Source organism: Pseudonaja textilis, chromosome 1 (genome assembly GCF_049901715.1).
Source record: "Pseudonaja textilis isolate UNSWEBS1 chromosome 1, rPseTex1.2, whole genome shotgun sequence".
NCBI lineage: Eukaryota > Metazoa > Chordata > Lepidosauria > Squamata > Elapidae > Pseudonaja > Pseudonaja textilis.
This window is the reverse complement of record NC_141990.1, coordinates 230,031,443-230,042,142: the sequence shown is the minus strand read 5'-3', so window position 1 is coordinate 230,042,142 and position 10,700 is coordinate 230,031,443.

Genomic DNA, 10,700 nt, shown 5'->3' with positions numbered 1-10,700 from the left:
GATTGCAATTGTTCATATTAACAATTGTTCTTCGGCTAGACTTAGAAAGTGAGCTGCTATTTAAATTCTGAAAGATCCTTTAAGTGCCTTCCTTGTTAACTTTTCTTAACAGACTGGTGAAGCATAAATGAAGTATTTGGTACTTCATTCCATTTGAAAAAGCAGGATTTCCTGGAGAGCAGTTGAAAGGCCCAATGGCCATGCTGCAGCATGCAAGAAGAGGGGCCAAGGGCCTTCCTCAATTTGCAGCCCATCTCTCTATCAGCTCCAAGCTCGGACCGCTTTGCCTGCTAGCTGAGCAGAACCATTTAGAAGGACCTTGTGGTGTTTGGCTTCTTGGGTCTAGAAGACTCACTCCATGCTGACCTGGGCTAGTGGTGCCCTTGCTTCCAATGGGAATATGTCAGCCCTTCCTCACCTAGCTTCTCACTTTGGGTTTCTAAGTGCAAATGAGTTGCTTCTGCTATGCTCCTTTCATTTTTTGGTTTCTGAGTGCTTAAGCAGGTTCAGCAGGACAGCAAATCTGCTCTCCTTGTTCCTGTGAAAAGAGGCTGAGGTGGAAGCCTGGCAGAGAGATGGCCCTTAGACCTCCACACATTACACTTGCTAGTCTTGATTTCAGTCTAGAATGAATGGGAAACAGCTTGGGCTATCAGTCCCTTCCACCCCATGTAATTCCAGCTAGGGTTACTTTTCCTATGAGCTTGCCACGTGAGAATGTATTGGTATTGGCTGTGTTCCTTCACACCAATCATGAAGGCAACCACCTTCACCTACCACAAATCTAGCCCAAATGAGACAATGGACATTAGAGTAAGGAGGGAATGTGTCCTCTGAATCTAGCACAATCTTCATGGGTGTTCTCAGTGAAAAAGAAGACCAAGCTGCAAATCTTACCCATCTCCTGACACAAGCCGATACAGAATTTGTTTGATGATCTCAGAGAAAGGAGCTCTTCTGGGCCTTGTTTCATATTTTGCTGAGGCAATCCAGTTTGCACAGGCAAATAGAAAATAAGTTTTGATAGGGCTTCAATTTTCTGGACACATGCTGAAACAACATGTAAACCTTTCAAAGCTGCTCCTGGTGGGGAGATGTAACAGAAACCTATTCTGAATATAAATAAAATGACATCCTAGACGTTACTGCCTCCCTAACATCATCCAGCTTTAATGAATGGCTACAAGTAGAGGGGCAAGAAGGTCATAATTGTTTCAGGTAGGCGTCCATTGCCCACTATTGCTAAAATGTCCCCCTCTAGTGTCATTTTAGGGTACATTAAGGAATACAGTTGTCCCGCAAAGGAGCTCTGCTAAAAAGAAATAGCAAACAGGCAGTATGAAATTTTGAGTTTGTAATAAATTACATCCATCCTCAAGTTCTGTAGGGTAGAAAAAAATATTGAGAGAGAAAAGCACGAGAAAATAGATTGTCTTATTGATAATAAGTCTAAATGGTCTTTCATCAAGCCAATTTACTTATAATATATGCAAGTCATTTCATAGCTGTTTCTATCTTAACTTAATGGATATGTCAGTTTACAACCGAGAGCCATCTGCTTTATGGGGTGCTTGCATCATTTCCTCTCTTTTAATTTAATAGCTGAACATTACCAAAAAAAAACATTTGCAAGTCTCCTTTTTATTACATGCAGTACCAGCAAAATTAATCTGTTAAATAAGGACTGAAATTTGGTTCTGAAGCATTACAATGGTTTACAACTGGTTGATTAATTTCCCCCACCACAACCCACCAGGCGGAAATGCTTTGAGATTCACCGGACCATCTTCTTGCCTTACGGCCCTGCCTTTCTCTCTGTGGCTAGCACGTGGGCTGTCTATGTCTCATGAAATGCTTCTGTGAACTGTATGGCTCTGCTGCCCAGCCTGCTTCTCCTTGCCTCTATGTTTTCCTAGCAATGGGTGCAAATTGTGCAGCTGGAAATCTTCCAGCTTTTGAAAATGAAAACAAGCCCACCTCATGAAGCCTCCCTTGTCTTTGCAACCAAATCTACCACCTTGAGGTTGAGTAGGAGCATTCCTGGCACTTTCTAGTGCATTCTCTGCCCTTGTATAGAGGTCGTTCCTTGGGATAAGTATGAGGGTGTCAGAAAACCCTTGTCCTCCTTCCTCAACACCTTCTCATCAGCAATTGACCCAGCATGTAGATGATAAAGGCTGCTGCCTTTCCTTCAAACACTCTGGAGCTCCTCAGCATCTCCCATCACTTCCTACAGAGCAATCTCTCAAGCTGTTTTCTGACCTCTCAATATATGTGCACAAATCCTTCTTCTGAAAAGGAGGGGGCGGGTACATATTTTTTTAAGAAAGGGAATTATTTAAAGAACTAAAGGCAATGTAAGAAACAATTTGAATGCAATGGGAACAAAGATGGTTTATAAAAAAAAATAGTAGGCTTTGGAGAATAATTGGTATTGGTGTAAACCAAATTTAGCTCTATCTCCCTTACTTTTATTTTGTTTCTTTACATTTGGAGCTTGACTATTTATTGTTGGCTTTCCCTGATTTGTATAAAGTTGCTTACCCTGCAAGGGAAGACCATGATGGTAATTTAAATAGTAAGTTTGTTTTGTTAATGACATAGGATGGAAATGATTAAAGGGAAACTCTTTAGAAACCGAAACTTGCTGTGCATAAGGGATGACTGGCTGCAAAATTCCACCCATTTTCCTTAAAAGGATTTGGTGCATTATTTACTGTTTTGTGTACTGATTAGCCTCTTCATTACTGTGCACTGGATAATAACTCTTCCAAACTGTAATTCAACATACAGAATAAAAGCTATTTGTTAAAAACAAAGGCTAAAAGCCAGGAGTACATTTCATGTAATTGCTAAAGAAAAATGATTAGTTTAATACCATCAACCCAAAACTGTCATCATAATATAACATCATAATGCTTCAATGACTGGAATGGATTTCATAGCTTCATGACTTGAATAGAAATGGTTTGATATGAGCTCCCTAAGCAACGAGGAAATGTTACTAAATGGACAAATTGGAAAGGAGGGAGATAATAGATATAAACTAAACTGGAATATTTTCATTATATATTTCCAGCCTTAAGAAATAAGTAATCACTTTATATCCATCATCACCTTGTAGATGTCGAATGAGTGTGGACAGATGCACACATTCAGAATTATTTATCTGTTGGTACACACTGACAAGAAGAACCTGATCAAAGGAGTGTTACGTCTCACATGCCATATGAGATCTTGTTAATGCATGTTTTTGACATTTGCTGCGTGTATTTTATGTATATCATGAGCTTGGCTATAAGAAGAATATTGGGTGAGAAAATTAAACTGGAGCAGACAGGAGAGTGGAAGTTAGTGAACAAAAAGAATCTAGATAGGTTGAATAACATCTGACAAAAAATCATATTAATTACATAGTTTGCGGTAAGGATCTAGACAAACCTAACTAGTTTTTACACTATGTTGTCATTTTTTCATGAATGGATAATATTTATTTATAATATTTATTATTTCCAGTAAATAAATAAACATCCCCAACCGGATGGTCACCAAATGTGTTCAAGTTTAGTTATGATGATCACCAGGTAGCATGTCAGTGCAAGGCTGAGAATTGAGAAAAAAAAGTTACTGAGTGGCTGAGGCTATACGTGCATTCTTTCACATCCATAGGAATTAGCTGTAATTGCTGCTTTTATTTTCCTTAAAAAAGTGGGAACAGTTTTGTAGATGGCAAAGAAAAACTTTCCCCAAACCCAGGCTAGGTGTCAAACAAGCTTCTGGGAGGACCGTATTTCTCTGATGAGCCAAAACGCAATTCCCCAAGAAGGCCACCATAAATGGGGACAGATAAACAGGCTCTCTTGAGACCACACACGGCAAGTATACTCAGGATAAGGCTGGACTGCTAGTACTGTAATGAGACAATATATGGACTAGTAGAGGTAATTGTACTTTTAATTCTTCTTCTAGACACAAAGAAGTTCTAGCAAACAAATTGCAGATCACTTGAGAACATGACCAACCAATGATATTTGTTAGGTTTTAGTTCTATACCAGAGTATCAAGTACAGTATTCATCATATATATATATAAATTACCTTTTACCCAAACATTTTGTTGATCATTGATCATTGATCATTCTAGATACCTAGAGCTTAATAACTCGAACCCAAAGTTTCGGGGTGTCTTAGGTTGCCTGTTTTATTCATAAATAAAACTGTAATGTAATAACATCTTACAAATGTTTAAACCAAATAATTTAGGAACTAGCCCCAATTATTGAATGAACAGTCAAAACATAGTTCTATAGCTGTGATCAATATATGAGCACAGAGCTGTCCCTATAGCCTTCTCCTTGAAAGTGTATCTACTACTACAGAAAATAAAAGAGGAATGCAATATATGAGGTACCAAGTATAAATGTTTGACATACAGTTATATTTTCTCTCTCTATGTTATCCCCACCCCTCATTATCTGTCCTTTTGTTACAGAACCCACCACTAATTTTGATGTGCTGATCCTGGAGAAGGCTAAATTACTATCTCTCAATGCTGCCCCTCAATTTGGCATAAGGCCAAAACCTGAGAGAAAGAGGAGAGTGGGGGGAAGACAAAATCACAATGCCCAGGTCAACTTACATCTAGTTTCTTCTTCCCCTATTGAAAAATGAAAGTCCAAAACAGATCTTGAATCATCTTTGGATAAAGTTGATAAAGGCTCAACCAGCATGGTGAAGTTTTAGGATCAGGTCTGATCCAAAATGTTGGATTTTCACCTGTTTAATGAAAGCAAATATATCATGTTATTTTTTTAGAAAATTAAAATTAAATTAAATTAGGCTTTGACCATCATGCCTGTCTCCTGGTAGTTAAATTATCTGGCAATTCAAATGTAAAAGACTAAGAGGAAAAAAATAGAAATCACTGTGCGGAATAGGTTATATTTTGATGATTTACCACTACATTCTCTTTGTAGAATAAACTTATTCAAAGGACGCTTGTTAAAGCCTTGAAGAAATATGTGTGATGAGGAAAAAGGAGACTTGGAAGATAAATCAAATCCTATCACAATATTTGATTACCTTTAAGATGAAAACTGTTAGAATAAAAAGAAGGAATATAAAGTTGGTTTATTTAATTGAAGTTCAAATAAGACATTTTTGCAAGTTTCGGTGACTCTATGGATTTTTTGCTGACATCATGATAGAAAAACTGATGTTTTATGAATTTACTTATAGATAAGGCATGGGTTATGGAATGCCGGGATATCTGTTGGTAATTTTATAGGGGATAAAGAATTACTAAATTTGTTTATGCATGTAATAAAGGTTGGAAGTAACTGCTTTATATATTTTCTTTCCTTTTCTTCTTTTTTTCCCCTTCATCTTTTATTCTTTTTATTCTTCTCTTTATCCTATTCTATTCTTTTTCTCTAAGTTTAATTTGTATTAGTTTTTACTATTGTAATCAAAATTCATAATAAATGTTATATTAAGAAAGAAAAAAACTGACAGGATTTTCTTTTATCCAAATTTTGCAGGAAAGGTACCTCTTCAGGTTCACGTTTAAATAAAACTATTCTATTTTGCCCAAGTGTAAAATGTTGATTGTTTTTATCCTTTTCACAACTAGAAGAATATGGAACAAATTCAGATTCCTCTATGTTAATATTTTTTAAAAAGTTTCTATTTCTTAATGCAAAAATTGCCAATGAAGGATCTTTTCAAGCAGCGGAACTGCTGCCTCCTGCAATCATGGGGAAATAACTAGAGGTTTTTGAGCAAAAGTTGACCAGCTGTTTGTCTTGGTTGGTCTGAGGATTCCTGCACTGGTAAGAGGTAGGGCAAGACTTCCAAGATCTCTTCTAATCCTATGATACTATGAAAATGTTCACACTGCTGTAAAGACACACAAACTTTGCAAACTTTTTGTCTATTTAGTGACAGTGCATTCATTGATGAAGAAACCTTGGTCCAGCTTTTCTCCAATTAGTTGTGGATGAGACTGAACAGCTAATGGTGCAAAATGCATTTTAGTTAATATTCTAGTATCCTATAATTCATGGATCAGAAGGACATTTCACTAGAAAATGACAGCGTGATCATCACTCCATAATAATATTATTCCAAAGCAAAGGTACTTAATGATATGTTGTGTTCATCTGTATTTTCAAAAAACCTTCTGTCCTATAATTGAAAAGTGCTTTTCTTTGGGTATATTTTGGTTTCACCAGCAGTAAGTAGAAACCTTGTTGAGCAGGATAGCTTACTGTAAAATATTAGTGGTAATTTTCATTATGGTAATTGCATACAGGGTTCAAACTACAATTCTGATAAATTGCACAAGCCAACATGCATACCCACTGTTTGCAACATTAGTCAAAATTCAACTCTTGACATTTATACGCAATATTTATGTGGCCCACATCACAGCAGTACTAAATGACCCAGCATCTTTAATACAGTTTGTTTATATTTTGTGAAACATAGTATAATTTTCAGTTGGCAAATGAAACACTGGAAGTTGTGATGTTGTTAAAAGCAAAAATTGCACTTGCTATGAGACTTAGCAGAATTTATAATATTTATATTACTTTGCTTTTAAAAGTTTAGCATAAACTATATACCATGTGACTAGGTATAAAATGATAAGAGTTGCCTGTTTCTCCTCTAAACCCAAATGACAGGTCACAGGAACAGCCAATGAGCATGGCCAGGATGAGGTGCTGCTGACCATAGCTACTCACTGCCAAAATTTACATTCTTTGCAGAAGTTCAAAAAGTGGACAATTGATTTCACCCCAAACCAAGATTGTCACAGAGGGTTCTTTAGCCAGATTTATTGAAAAGAAAATGGGATTAGGTTACAGAAATATCAACAATGGGATTATTTTCACATTCAGAAGCTATTTTGTCTCCCAGTCTTTTTTCTGTTCTTAACCATAAACTCTGTGTGAACTAAAGGGCCATTTTTGACTGATAAAAGAGAAATATTTCTCAAGCTATGAATCTAATTACTTAATTAATTGCTCTTTTCTATTTTACCTTTCTTCAACTTCCAAACAACATATTGTGTGTGCAGATTGAAGTAAGAAACAACTTCCCCAATGGTCTTGATAACCTTTGTCATATTTGTGGAAGAGTGTTAAACCAGTGATAAAAAACTGGATTATCTCTATAGGAGAGAGGCATAGGATAAAGCGGGAATAACAGATTACTAGATATGTATTTAATCAGAGTTCCCCAAACTTCTCAATATTGATCTCTAAGGGTTAATGGAACAATTTATTATTATGGTCATGGGCTATAATTCAGATTCAGAATCTGATTCATAACATTGCTCATACTAAGCCTATGGATTGTCAGCCTCAGAATTCGTCAAGCCATGATTCATTTAGGGGTGATCAACCACAAGCATCTGCTGATCAATTGAAGGATGAGGCACAAGTCCCAGATCTCAAAGTATGCAGCAGTAAGCAAAGCAACATTAGTCAATGAGGTTCCTCACTAGGTAAAGTGTAATGGAATGTATCAATTATCTTGAAGAAAGAGGGAACAAGATTCTGTATAGGAAACAATCAGGCAATAGAACCAGGAGAAACTTAGAAAAGATCCACCCTAATGGATCAAACAGTTAAAGTAGAGGCAGGTAGTTTTCTGTCTTCAGACTTGCAAGATTCTGCTAATGTAGCCTTACAATAAGATATAATTAGTTCATCTTGTCTTATTTCATATCTGGTTTATTTGGGAGGGCTGACACAAACAGCGAAGCCTGAATATTGAAGCCAGATGCCTACAGATTCATTTATGGAATCATTTTGCCTTCAGTTTTAGTTGGAATCAATAGTTTGGAATTCCACCTCATGATTCTTATTTTTATGTTTCCCTGCTCTTGAATTCTTGTCTATTGGACTGGCTAATTATCTGGCTTGGCTCTTTGACTCCTGGAATGAATTTGGAGCATTTTTTTGCTACCTGAATTTGAAATGGAATTATTAAGGCAAGCACTCTGCAAAAACCTTGCCTGATGAACTTGGCTATTGTTATCTGTCTGGTTGAGGTAAATAATTCAACTCCTTAGCAACTTGTGTCTGTGTTTGTGTGTCACAAACAATGTAGGTCAGAACAATGATCATCATTTATAGTACTATTATAGTATTTATGAAATTATTTTAATATAATAAAAGTTTAGGGGTCAATGAAAAATCTGAAATATTATGAGCTGAACAGTTTGGAGACCCTTGATTTAAATGAACAGGTCCAACACAAAGAGCGCCACACCAGTGTTCAAAAATATCCCCAACCAGAGGTCAATGGGATAGAGATCCTCACATTCCAACAACTTGACAAATGTTTAAAACTCTCATCTCATGCCTTCACCTAGAGATGTTGAAGTTATCTGATTGCATGTTAAGGAGAGTGGCTGGAGGTTTTTTCCTCCCTGTTGTCAGGTGATACTACCTGGGAGAAGCACGGTCAGGGAAATCCAACAACTCTTGACTTCAACTGACCCATATTAAAATTGTAAGGAGATAACAGGAGTCATCAGACTCATCATTAAGGGAAAACAAGAGTTTGATTATAAAGGCACCACAATTTATACTGGCCAAGTCATTTTGTGGGATGGGCAGCCATACAATAAATAATACATAAATAATGAACATAATAAAATATTAAATGACATATTAATATAATAAAATCTATTAAAATTATAGTATCTATATAAATATGAATGCAGCTTTGAGAAAGAGCTTTTTGCCTATAAATAAGATATTTTTATGATTTTGTTACAAAAAATGGATGTATGTATCAGTGGTGTGTTTCAAATATTTTTACCATTGGTTTGCGCATGTGCACACATTTTACACATTCACCTCCTGCATTCTTCCTGATGCTTCAGTAGCTTCCGCGTGGCAATTGCTGTGCTGCGCAAAGCAGCTGTGCTTCAAAAGCAGAACATAAAGGTTAGTATGGGAGCCTGGGCAGGCAGGTGGGCCCAACATAGAGCATTAGAGAGAATCGGTCTGGTCTCCCCTGCTCATCACCACTAGCGATTCAGAAGAACCGGGCCGAACTGGTAAAATACCCCCACTGGTATGTATGTATTGATGAGTACAGGACTAGATGTCTTTTTCAAAGAAAAAAGTTTCTCCAACTTAATATAAATTTATTGAATGTGAAATAAACATCAGATCCCACAAGATCCTGACATGGAAGCAACCACTCTCCCATACATACCATGATCTATGTCTGCAAGTGCGTTGCAGAGAATTTTACAGTGATTTAATGTGTATATTTGTATTAAATCCAACAAGTGTTCCTAATCATCTGCTCCAGAATAGTGCCACTGTCAAAATCTCTTCTGTAAATAGGTCTTTAGATTCACCCATGTACACTTGTTTTTCCCCCTTTAAGCCACCCACTGTGAATTATGTTCTTATGTCTAATTAGCTTTGTCATTTAAAAGGATTTATTTTCCTTTCTTTCTTAATGTAAGATTTTCCAGACTTTCCAAAACTTTTGCTTAATAATGTAATTTTACCGTAATGATATATGCCTTAAAGACATTGAAAACATTGCACACTCCGACTAGTTTTGTTATTACAGTATAATATAGATAGATGTGGTTCTAGCTACAGTAATTACTTTAATTTCATAGAAACATAAGACTGTTGAGTAATCAGCTATTACTAATGTAATTACTCCAACAAAAATGGTTCACAAAGAGACAGTGTTAGAGTTGTTCCTACATTGTACTAATTTAATAGTGAGTCACATTTATCTCTGAAGTGGATAATACAGGATAGCAAAAATCCACATTATAATTAAGATGTATGAAAAGCATTTTTTGAGATGTACTATTGAGCTTTTCAAAATAAATCTGTATCTCTCTGTCATTATTGGTTGTATTACATTGCTCCTGAAAATCAAAGCATATATTTGTTTTATTTGAACACTAAAGATGGATTTTTTTACATTTAAGACAAATTTAAGCAGATAAATATTCAATTTCATAAGCAGAGAATGTGCACTACACAAGGTCCTCTAGTTTTTTCCCCTTCTAGTTTCATAGCTATTTTTTTTAGTTGAATTCTCAGTGATGACATTTTGGTGCATTTCTTTAATTTATTTATGCAATTCCTTCTTTTGGTCTCATATACAATAAGGTAGAAAATAGACAGCTCAGTTTTGGAAAAGAAATTGGATGAGGTTGATTGTTTCCTATAACAGATCCTTTGCAAATTTATTGCTTCTAACGAGAATTTCCATCAATGATTGATGCATGTTCCATTTGTCATGCTGCAAAGACAGCAACCAAAAGTCTTCATATCACAAGATATATGAAATTATGATTAACATATGACATATTAAATTATGCTACATTACTACATGGCTGGAGGGATGTGCATTTCTGTGACTAATCATAATCTTCCTATGGACTAATTGCAAAAAAAATGTGCAAAATTGTTCCAGCTGCTAGGGAAAAGATCTACTGGCAGTTCTCTTGCCTACAGGGAGTTGATCATCCTAAATGAGCACTTGATGATAGATCACCTACACAATAAGGAAGAAATAAGAATATTTTGCCACTTTTATCATCAGATTGTAGACTTGAATATATGCTCATTCCCATGTTCAGTCATTGATTTCTGGTATTTCTTTAATGATACTCTAGGCATGGTTTCTGCCACGTCATCTTCC